Below are 12339 nucleotides of genomic sequence, written 5' to 3'. Positions count from 1 at the left end.
GCTTGTTCTCAAACGCGCTGTTCGCCTGCCTGGTCCTCCTGAGGGACGGGATTTTACCTGGGGCTCACTGACCAACTCTGTATTTTGAAGTGTGCCCGGCTTCACTCAAAGATCGTATTTATTTGGTCTTCCAGTCACTCAGTTAGCAGCTCTGAGTCAAAAGCTTGGAGTTCTGCAGCAAACCCAATAGGCCAGGCAGAGGGTCCTTCGGGCCTTCAGAGCTCACCCCGGAGGCTGACGACTAGGAGGGAAGGAGAAGTGAGCAGCTCCCCCCCGCCCCCCCCCCCCCCCCGTTGGTAGGGCCCCTCTGACCTCCTCCTCCTCCAGTAGCTACAGAGATGGGCAGTCAGGGGTGCCAGCCGAAATGTAACGGGAAGGGCAGGACACTGCTCCAGGCAAGCTGCGAGTTTTACCTGGAGAGCAGATAGGCTGGATTCCTGAGGTGGAGGTGGGCTTTTGAGTTTCTCACATGCTCTTGCTTCAGGTCTCAGATCAGAGTGTGGTCCAAGCGCCACTAGCCAAGGTGAATATGTGTCCATACACGCTACAGATCCGCCCCCCCCCCCCCCCCCCCGCCCAGTTAGCACCTCTGTCACCTTCCAGAACTGGAGTTTATCTTATTTATTTTAGGACTTCCCTACCCACTGTGCAGAACATATGATGATTTTTAATAAATGCTTCTTTGATTCGAAGAAGGTAAAGGCTGGACGAGGACCCTGGCGGCACAGGCCTTTAATCTCAGCATTCAGAGGCAGAGCCAGGCAGATCTCTGTGAGTTCAAGGCCATCTGGGGCTACAGAGTGAGTTCCAGGACAGGCTCCAAAGCTACACAGAGAAACCCTGTCTCGAAAAACAACAACAACAAAAAGGAAGGTAAAGACGGTTGTTTTGGGGCAGAAAATGGAAAATCAGACAGATTGGCAGGAGATTTCATTCAGAATGTTTTGGCTTTTTTGCTGTGACCCTCCAAAGAATGGGGAACTCTCTCCCCATCCTCTGCCTGCTGCCATGGTGTCTGGTATTCTCTGTGGCCTCTCTAAGGCCAGAGTGAGAGGTCAGAGACACTGTAAAAGGTGTGGAATTAGGCTTTGTTGAGCTGGGTATGGCAGCGCACACTAATTCCAACACCTGGGGGGTGGAGGCAGGAGGAACAGAGTTCAAGATCACTTTAGCTACACAGTGAGTTCAAGGCCACCCTGGGCTTCTCAAAAAACAAAGCACTTGGGAAGCAGAGGCCTCTCAGTGAGAATTCTCAGTGAGTTCAAGACCAGCCTGGTCTGCAAAGTGAGTTCCAGGACAGCCAGGACTGTTACACAGAGAAACCCTGTCTCGAAAAACCAAAAGAACAAACAAAAAGAAGCAACAACAACATCACGCATACACACAAAACCAAAAACAAACAAACACACAAAAAACAAATTAGGAGCTGAGGATTTGGCTCAGTTGTTAAAATGATTGCTGCTCAAGCATGTGGATCGGAGTTCAGCCCTCAGCTCCCTGGTAGGACACTGGGCACAGTGGCTCATGTTGTAGTCCCAGTGCTGGGAAGACACAGGCAGGCCGTTCTCTGGGCCTTGCTGGTGCTTGCAAGCGGTGATGGTCACGATAACTGCCCGTTTGACAGAATCTAGAACCGCCTGGGAGACAGGCCTCTAAGCATGTCTATGGAGGACCGTCTTTTAAACTCATTATTTGTGTGTTTGTTTTTATTCAAGTGAATCTGTGTAGGGGTGTGCCATATGTGAGTTCAGGTGCCCCTGGAGGCCACAAGACCGCATCAGATCCCTGGAGCTGGAGTATAGGCAGTCGTGAGATGCCTGATGTGAGTGTTGGGACCCACACTCAGGTTATCTGTAATCTGTAATAGCAGCAAGTGCTCGTGTGTGTGTGTGTGTGTGTGTGTGTGTGTGTGTGTGTGTGTGTATGTGTGTGTGTGTGCCTTGACTATCATGGAACTTGAAGTGTAGACCAGGTTGGCCTCAACTCACAGAGATCCACCTGCTCTGCCTCCCGAGTGCTGGGATTAAAGGTGTGCGCCACCACAATTAGGCTGGGTTTTTGAGACAGGGTTTCTCTATGTAGTTTTGGTGCCTGTCCTGGAACTCACTATGTAGACCAGGCTGGCCTTGAACTCACAGAGATCCACCTGGTTCTGCTTCCTGAGTGCTGGGATTAAAGGCCTGTGCCGCCGCCGCCGCCGCCGCCGCCGCCGCCGCCGCCGCCGCCGCCACCACCACCACCTGGTAGGAAGTGCTCTTAACTGCTGAGCCATGTCTTCAAGGCCCGGAAAATTACATTGACTGCATTAATTGAGGTGGAACGACCCTCCCACTTTGAGTGGTACCGTGTCCTGGCTGAGGTCCCCGACTCTAAGTAAGGAGGCTGGAGAGATGGATGAGCAGTTACGAATACTTACTGCTCTTCCAGAGGACCAGAGTTCGATTCCCAGCACCCACATGGTGGCTAACTCCATGTCTGTAACTCCAGTTCCAGAGGACCCAACACCCTCTCGTGGCGCCCTTGGGTACTGACATATGTGTAGGCAAAACCTATATACACATAAAATAGAGTCAAAAGGGGAGGAGCTAAGCAGTGATGTACACTCATCAATCTCCGTTCCCTGATTTCGCATGGTGCAATATGACCAGATGCTTCAAGCTCCTGTGGCCTTGAATTCCCTGCAAAGATGGACTGTATCTTTGATCCTTGAGCCAGAATAAAGTCTTCTGTATTAAGTTGCTTTTGGCAGAGTATTTATTACAAGAACAAGAAAAGAAACCAAACCTCCTGTCTGGCCTAATGAGCAGCCTCCTGGGTCTCAAGGAGAGACCCTATCTGAAAAAACCCAGGGTATCTAGAGAAAGAACCTCCTAGGTAAATCCTCTGTTCTCCAAGTGCGTGTGCCTTGACATGCATGCACATCTGCATAAACGTGAAAAATGCACATGTGAATTCACACACACACACACACACACACACACACACACACACACACACGCGCGCACGCGCGCGCGCAAAAGAAGCTGAAACAAAATACATCAAGGCCTTGCTACCCAGACTGTTGTGAAGTGTGTCTCCTTCTTCCCATCACTCTGCTGTGGTGCACGGAGCTAGGATTAGGCAAGGGCATCACACTGAGCAGAGGCCATCTGGGAGATGTATGCCAGGCACTCTGAGGGCACTATAATGCAGCCATTACGTTGTCACATCCTCTGTGCGTAAGCATCTTCCTGGCCGCTGAGTACAATCTTTGGTCCTTACTACATCCCTATGAGGGAAGGTGCTTTGGTTTGGGTTTTGTGGAGGACTTTATTGTTAATATTTTGAGGCTTTTGTGAGATGGGGCTCATGCATCCTCACAGCCTCCAATTCCTGTATGTACCCAAGGTTGACTTTGAACTCCTGACCCTCCTGCCTCCATCTCCTGAATTCTGGGGTCACGTGTATCTCCCCAAACACCTAGCTTACTACATTGGATGTTGGCTTAGCAGGGATCAGCGATTTCAAAATATCTTTCACCTTGTATTCAAGGAGTTGCGTTCAAAGCAGGATCACTCACGTAACTAACCACACTGTGAACAGATTCCTGGGCTATGTTAAGTGCTGTGCTAGCCTGGAGGGGGAGTGGCCTAGATGGGAAGTGGCCTGGAGGGGGAGGAATTTCCATCTCCTTTCTGTGGAGACAAACTTGGGTTCCCCAATACTTTAGCTAGTGAGTGAGCTGCAAAAGCCAGACTTAGCCTCCAACATCTGCACTCAGAAACTATTCTCTCTAGCCAAGCAGTGGTGACACAGGCCTCTAATCCAAACACTTGGCAGGCAGAGGCAGTTTGAGGTCAGCCTGGTCTACAAAATGAGTTCCAGGACAGCTAGGGATATTACACAGAGAAACCCTGTCTCAAAAACAAAACAAAACAAAACAAAAACAAAATAAAACAAAACCCCCCAAAACTATTCTCTCTTGACTCGGTACCTCTCAGGGCCTCCTCTCCATGCTCCATGCCAGCCTGCTCTGGGAGGATGGATGGAAATGTTATGTTAATGACATGTGTCATATCTCTGACTTACCGTGAGACTGCCGAGCTGAGCCAGAGGCCAGCCGATGGGCAAGGACATGAGTGATGGAGAACAGAGAGTGAGTGATGAAGTTGCCCCTTGCCAGGAGATGAGGATGAAAAATCTCTTGACCGGTCCCCATTTCCGAAGCTGCAAATTCCCTATGCCAAGGCAACAGTGACCACTCTGTCCCTGGACTTACAAGCAGGAGTGGCCTCTGATTGTCTGAGAAACACCTTTGCCAGAGGCTTCAGGTGGAGGGAGGGACCAGCATCAGCTGACAGCCAAAGACACCCTGGGAACTGGGTACAGAAAGGGAGCTGCCCCATTCTGCTTTGATGGTTACTGACACACAGCTGCCAGGCTTGGGCTAGACTCTGACTCAAAACATCTGTGGAGTTGGGTATGGTTGAGCAGGTCTCTAATCCCAGAATTTAGGAGGTAGAGGTAGGAAGATCGCAAATTCAAGGTTATTTTTGGCTACACAGCAACTTGGAGGCCAGTCTGTGCCATATGAGACCCCGTTTCAACCCCTGCACCTAAAAAGTGGTTTGTGAGGTGTTGAGGCTCTCTATAGGGAGAGATAGTCCCCGAAGCTCGGGCTGGGTCTTGGGAGAAGTCAACTGTGCCCTTTCAGAGACATTTAATCCGATCGTAGTGGGTTCAAATCCTGGCTCTACCCACACCAAGTCATTTAACGTCTTCCTCAGCTTCAGCTGATTTACCTGTAAAGCAACCGATGCCAGTTGGAGTGAGGCCTGGGGACAGGCCTGTCTGTCACCTCAGTACTACACAAAGGTCCGTTTGGGAATCTACCTCACCAAAACAAAGCAACCCAACACAAAACCAACCAACCAGACAACCCCAGAGCTGTCTGTCCCCCCCTCCCCCATCCTGAGTCCTCGCAGAGGTCATGGATTTTAGAGTTAGGCTGCCTGGGTTTTGACCTCTGCTCTAGAATTTGCCCAGTCACTTTGGGGAGAGCCATCCAAACTCTCCACGCCTTTAGTTTCTTCACCCACAAAACAGGGGTGGCGAGAAAACCAGCCCCCCGGGATCATCACAGTGATTAGACATCCGCTTGCTGGAACCTGCAACGTCAAGAAGCAAAACAAGGCCGAAGGGACTATTCACCGTGACTAAACCAGGCAGGAAGAAAACCGTGCTGGAGACAGAGTGTGAGTCCTCCAAAGTGGCAGCACATGCAGAACTATGGCTCCAGCCCCAATGGGCAGTCGGACAGCACTGAGCTGGCTTTGGGGACTCAATTCACGATAGTCCTTCTTGCTATTACTCATGGCTGCCAGGCCTCTTAACACATTGGAGCCTCTGAGCTCTGCGGAGAGTTCAGAAGGTCTGTCCCAGAAGGTCTGCCAATAAAACCCCAAAACTCGGAGATTGAGATCAGGGAGGAAGGGGTTTGCTACATCTGTGTGGCCTCCGTGCCTTCCCGGGCTCCAGCCGAAGCCAAAGCCTTCTCCCCAGCTGCTGCGTCCAGAGTCACCATCCAGCTCTCAGCCGGCAACACGTTTTTGGGAGGGGCCGGAAACCGGAAGGAAGCAAAGGGGATGGTTTTGAACCATCAAGACCGTTATAAACCTGCCACCCAGGGCTGAGCTGTACCTTTTGAAGTGCTCTTGTGTATTTGGGGTTTGCTCCTGGGAGGTGAATGTCACCTCTCCTTGCGGACAGTTCTCCCCAGAGAGCCTGAGGACGGGCCCCCAAGCAAATGCCTGCTCTTTTCTTCTATCCTCAGATGTTGCCTCTGATCTTCTGCTCTCTTTGTTCAGTAAAGAGCCTGATGCCAGGAGAGGGATTTTTCTTTTCCTTTTTTCCATATCGGACAGTTAAACGCAGAACTTTGTTCACGCCAGGCAAATGCTCTACCTGTGAGCTAACCCTCAGTCCCCTCAAGAGGGCTTTTGATTCACATTTAAATTATGAATAATGAACATTTGTTAAGTTTTGGACTTCTTTTTTAAATGTATTTATTTTTATCTGATGTGATTGGGTGTTTTGCCTGCATGTATGTCTGGGCACCATGTGCATGCAGTGCCCACAGAAGCCAGAAGAGGGCGCTGGGTCTTCTGAGACTGGATTACAGATGCTGGTGAGCTGCCATATCCCCTGGAAGAACAGCTAGTGTTCTTAACCATGGAGCCATCTTTCCAGCCTCCTAGGTTTCTTCACACCATCTCAATGAATCTTCCCAACTACCTTGGAAGATTTTTAACATTTATTCCCCCCTCTGAGACAGGGTTTCTCTGTGTAGTCCTGGCTGTAATGGAGAACTCACTCTGTAGACCAGGCTGGCCTCGAACTCAGAAATCTGCCTGGCTCTGCCTCCGGAGTGCTGGGATTAAAGGTGTGCACCACTACGCTAGACTACTACTTCTGTTCTTGAAGATGGAGTCAAGACATAGGAATACTGGATATGAGAAGGCAAGCGGACTGTCAGAGCATTCTACCTTAAACACCTCTGTCTAGTGCTCCATCCTTTCTCTACACAGGGCACAGGCAGCAGTCGCTACTCTTCACAATTTTCCTTGAGGGTCCAAAGGCGTGGAGGGAAGAAACAGGTGACGCTCCAACCTGTCCCAAGGAAGCTGTCTCTTGTCAGTCACTAAGTCTCTCTTCCTGTGGCTGTGATAAAATACCCTGACGGAAGCAAGTTAAGGGAGAAAGGGTTTATTTCGGCTCACAGTTCAAGGGCACAGTCCGTCATGGCAGGGACATCCTGGGGACAGAAGCATGAGGCATGGTCAAGTTGTCGCCACACCTAGGAAGCCTCCCAAGCGCTGGGATCCCTGGATCATAGGTAGGTGCCATTGTGCCTGGCAAGTATTTATTGAGTATCTACTATCTGTGAAATAATATTCTTAAAAAAAAAAAAAAACAGGCCAGAAGAGGGCACCAGATCTCATTACAGATGGTTGTAAGCCACCATGTGGTTGCTGGGATTTGAACTCAGGACCTCTGGGAGAGCAGTCAATGCTCTTAACCTCTGAGCCATCTCTCCAGCTTCATGTATTGGTATTTTGAGTTACAGATGGTTGTAAGCTGTCATATGGGTGCTGGGACTTGAACCCAGGTCCTCTGGAAGAGTAGCCAGTGCTCTTAACCACTGAGTCATTTGTTCTCCCCAAGATACTGTTTTTGTTGGCAAGAAAAATGTAGTGTAGGCAAGACCTTGTTTCACAGAAAGACAGTAGTATAGTATAAAGGAAAGCAAAACCCCAGTTGTTACTTATTCTTCCATTAATGTAACAAAATTCTTGAAGCTAGGCATGGTAGTGCACACATTTAGATACAGCAGATAGACTCTGTGAGTTCAAGGCCAGCCTGGTCCACAGACTGAGTTCCAGGACAGCCAGGACTACATAGCTTCTTCTGATGGCAGGTCAGTCATTTTTCCCTTCTGAGGGCAATGCTTCAGTGACGTGATCCCCTTCTGCGACTGGGGCCCATCTCTGAAAGGGTCCACTGCATCCCAACATTGCCACACCAGGGACCAAGCTTGCAACCAAACATGAACACTATCCAGATCTTAGTGGCAAGTGTCCAGGCTTTGGGGAGAGACCCTATGGGTTTTTCTTAGGAAAAACCAGAAGGCAAAGAGGCCAGAGGAGAGGGTTGAGAGCCAGCCAACCTTTGAAAGGAGTACTGTGATGCCGTTGCCACTGAGGGTCTCACAGGAGACATGGTTAGTCTAGGGACAGAGGGCACCCCTACAGGCAATGCACCATCACATCCGGCTCAATAGGAATGATAAAACCTTTACAGGGTTGTTGTGTGGATTGCATGGAACAGGGTCATAAAGTCCTCGGATGGATTTTATTATTGTACGGGCCATGGCCTGGTCCTCACCAACCTTGGCCTCCTGCTTTTCTGGGATTGTCTTTCTCTTGATGCCTAGCATCCTGTGCCCAATGAGAACATGGACATGGTTTCGATCCCAATTTACTTACGGTGTCCTTCCAGGTGAGCGGTCATGTAATTTCTATGAACCTGGGTTCTCATATCTGTAAAACGGGGACAGTGATGCTGGCCCTGGCTTTCTTTGAGGGCTCTGGGAGACACACACTGATGAAAGAGCCCAGGGGATGGGAAATGAGGAGATGGGAAAGGACCATTTAGAAATCCCTTCGTCTGCTTCTTGATTACAAATGGTGATCCAGATGGTGTCAGCCCTCTGCCCACACATGCTAGTTATGTCTTCCGCCTGTTCTCATCCACAGTGGCAGCTCCTCTGCCTGCCTGCCTCACCCCCTGTCTTGTAAAGATCCACCGAGATTTATTCCCGTTGACTTGGTATTTCACTATGTAGCATTTACATAGTGTTTGCGCGTATCTGTTGAGATTTACAGCCGCTTCTCAATCTCAGTTAATATTTAGTGAGTGCTTACTAGGTACCGGCCATTCTGGGTGGCACTAATACCCGGATTACCTTGTTTAGTGGTCACAGAGAAACTGGAGGGGTGGATGCTTCTGCATCTTCCTGTCACAGATGAGGAAACTGAGCCACAGTCTGGCCACGGTTGGGCAGCTAAGAAGCTGTGTCATTGGTATTTGAACACGATGAGTTGGGTTGTACCTCAAGAAGACCGTATCTGTGCAGCAAACTCCACAACTCCTACAAATACTATGTGGCAAATGATTTCTATACCTTAGGGGCTTTGTCTCTCCCTCAGGGTCCCTGGATCCATCAAGTATCCCTTCCTGACTGTGGTGGTTTGAGTAGGAATGACTCATAGACTCATGTGTTTGAATACGTGGTCCTTAAGGAGTGGCACTGTTAAGAGGTGGTGTAGCCTTGTTGGAGTAGATGTGACATTGTTGGAGGAAGTGTGTCACTGGGGGTGGGCTTTGAGGTCTCAGAAGCTCAAGCCAGGCCTCGTGGCTCACTGTCTCTTCCTCCTGCCTGTGGATCCAGATGTAGAAATCTTAGCTATCTCTCCAGCATCAGGTCTGCCTGCATGCCGCCATGCTTTCCGACATGACGGTAATGGACTAGACCTCTGAAACTGTAAGCCAGACCTAATGAAATGTTTTCCTTTATAAGAGTTGCCATACCTCAGCTATGTTAATAGCAGCACTATTTGTAATAGCCAGAACCTGGAAACAACCTAGATGCCTGCCAATGGAAGAATGGATGAAAAAATGTGGTACATATACACAATGGAGTACTACTCAGCAGAGAAAAACAATGAAAGCATGAAATTTGCAGGCAAATGGATGGAACTAGAAAAAATCATCCTGAGTGAGGTAACCCAAACCCAGAAAGACAGTCATGATATGTACTCACTCATAAGTGGATTCTAGATATAAAATAAAGAACAATCAGACCATAGCCCATAGAACCATAGAGGCTATATATATAGCATGGAGGTCCCTAGGATGACTGTGGCTTATAATAAATTTCGGTTCTACTCAATTATTGAAAAAAAAAAAAGCCAAATGAATGGAAACCACATGAACTATGAACCAAAGGCTGAGGGGCCCCCAGCTGGATCAGGCCCTCTGAATAGGTGAGACAGTTGATTGGCTTGATCAATTTGGGAGGCAACTAGGCAGTGGGACCAAGTCCTGTGCTCATTGCATGAGTTGGCTGTTTGAAACCTGGGACTTATGCAGGGATGATTGGCTCAGTCTGGGAGGAGGGGACTGGACCTGCCTGGACTGAGTCTACCAGGTTGATTGCAGTCCTCGGGGGAGGCTTTGCCCTGGAGGAGGTGGGAATGGGGGGTGAGCTGGGGGTAAGGGGAGGGGGTGGGAGGGGGGAGAACAGGGGAACCCGTGGCTGATATGTAGAACTGAATGGTATTGTAAAATAAAATAAAAGGGAAAAAAAAAAGAGTTGCCATGGCCATGGTGTCTCTTCACAGCAATAAAACCCTAACTAAGACTCTGGCCTTCCTTAAACTGTGGTTGGGTCAAGATTCACTTGACGTAGCTCATTCTGGGACTGGTGACTTCCAAGTGACTTCCTTCTCCTGGCAGAAGTCAAGATGACTGGAGGCTGAGCCGCGCCATCATGATCTCGTTAGGTCCTTGGGTTGAGTTGGGTCAGCGTGTGTCTACTGGATGAAGGCGGTTGTGTGGTCATTCCCAAAACAACAGGGTAGAGTGGGGGGTTCCCACCCCCCACCCCCAACTGGGGAAAGCAGGACACCATGTGAGTCCTTTGTCCCATTGCTGCTGAGGCTCAGGGGTCTCTTCCACCCTACTGGAGACTGTTCCATGCACCAGCATTCTCTCTCAGTTGGGTTCTGTCATCTGCAGCTAAAGGAGATCTTTACTAAGACACTCTGTGTGTTGTCTGTCGTAATTCCCATCGGAGAGAAGCACCAGACAGACGCTTGTCTAAAGACACAGGGAAGTGAGTGGCAGAGATGGGTTTGGAACTGAGTCACAGGGGACTCGGAAAGTCGTGGTTTCTGTGGCCTTCTTTGTCGGAGCAGTTTCTTCAGGCCACCTAGTCACCTCAACAGCCCCACTCTGTTCCCAGGCTGAAGAACGAGCGAGGGCAATCACCTGAGCGTATGCACTAGGAGAATAAAAATGGAAGTTAAGAAAGATGTAGCTGTGGAATAAAAACAACTCAGAAGAGCAGTGGGAAGAGGCCCTGGCTGACGGGCCCTTTGCAAATCTCTCTGCCCCTGCTGGAGATGGAGCACAGGGACTCTGCCATGCCAGGCAAGTGCCCACCACTAAGCCCGACCCCTCTCAGCAAGCCCATCCAGCCTCTACGTGAATCGTTATCTTAGTGGCTCTAGAAACCCTGTCCCCTCAGGGGCCATTTGTCATCTGCTCTGGGCCCCGGGCTTCTGGCATTTCAGAGTCACCCCTTTCCTTTCCAGTGTCTCAATCCAGATGCAAAGACCCCTGGCTACCCGCCCAAGGGCTCATTTCTGCCTCCTCTCAGAAGGGACCAGAGTGGCTAGTCCTGGTTATCCACTTGACTACATTTGGAATTAACTAAAACCCAAATGACTGGGCACATCGGTGAGGAATCTTTTCCCCCCTTAATTTCATCATTTTGTGGGAAGATCCGCTTCTAATGCTGACCTTTGAGATGGGAAGATAAACCTTTAACCCAGATCTTTTGAGGTGGGCAGATCCACCTCTAATCTGGACCACACCTGCTGGCAGCCCTCCTTAGCAAGTCCATTCCTTCACTGGTGGCATTAGGATCTACTTCTTTGGGATTCTGGTGTATACTGAGGACCAGCTGAGACATCCAGCCTCACAGACTGAGCCACTACTGGATTCTTGGACCTTCCATTTATATGCAGCCATTGTTAGATTAGCTAGACCACAGCCTGTAAGTCATTCTAATAAATCCCATATATACATATATATGACTTATTAGAATTTATTTAATTTATTAGGATTTACTTAAGGACATAATTATATATATATATATATATATATTCATTCTATAAGTCCTGTTACTCTAGAGAACCTTAATACGGTACCTGTGTGCCTGGTTGATCCCCAGGACCTCCTTCTAGCCCCTCCTACCATTGCTGTGCCACTGTGGAACATTAAAATCTGAGAAGCCAGGCATGGTGGCGCACACCTTTAACACCAGTACTTGGGAGGCAGAGGCAGTGTATCTCTGAGTTTGAGGACAGCCAGGGCTACACAGAGAAACCCTGTCTCAAAAAAAAAAAAAAAAACAGAAACAAAACCAAAATCAAAAGAGAGAGAGAGGACTCAGGGGTGCCCTGCAGTGCACACGAAGGCCCCAGCACACCTAGATACTGAGTCTTGCCTTTACCTCGTCAGGCTGAAGTCACCAGCAAGGCAGAGTAGAGGGCACTGGTTCTGAAATCAGCTACAGGGCATTGAATATAGAGCCCTGAGCATGTGAAGCAAATACTCTATCACTAGGCCACCCGGGCTCCCAAGTTCCACTGAAGAGACTTTCTGTGCCTCAGTTTCCTCTCCTTTTTTTTTTCTTTTCTAATTTTTTTTTTTTTTTTTTGGTTTTCCGAGACAGGGTTTCTCTTGTGTAGCTTTGCACCTTTCCTGGATCTCACTTGGTAGCCCAGGCTGGCCTCGAACTCACAGAGATCCGCCTGCCTCTGCCTCCCGAGTGCTGGGATTAAAGGCGTGCGCCACCACCGCCCGGCTTCTTTTCTAATTTTTAAAAACAAGTTATTTTTATTGTATGTGCACTGCATGTATGTCTGTGTGAGGGTGTCAGATCTTGGAATTACAGACAGTCGTGAGCTGTCATGTGGGTTCTGGGAATCGAACCCAGACCCTCTGGAGGAA

This window comes from Peromyscus maniculatus, chromosome 14, assembly GCF_049852395.1.
Source record: "Peromyscus maniculatus bairdii isolate BWxNUB_F1_BW_parent chromosome 14, HU_Pman_BW_mat_3.1, whole genome shotgun sequence".
Taxonomy (NCBI): Eukaryota; Metazoa; Chordata; class Mammalia; order Rodentia; family Cricetidae; genus Peromyscus; species Peromyscus maniculatus.
Note: the sequence above shows the minus strand (reverse complement) of the source record.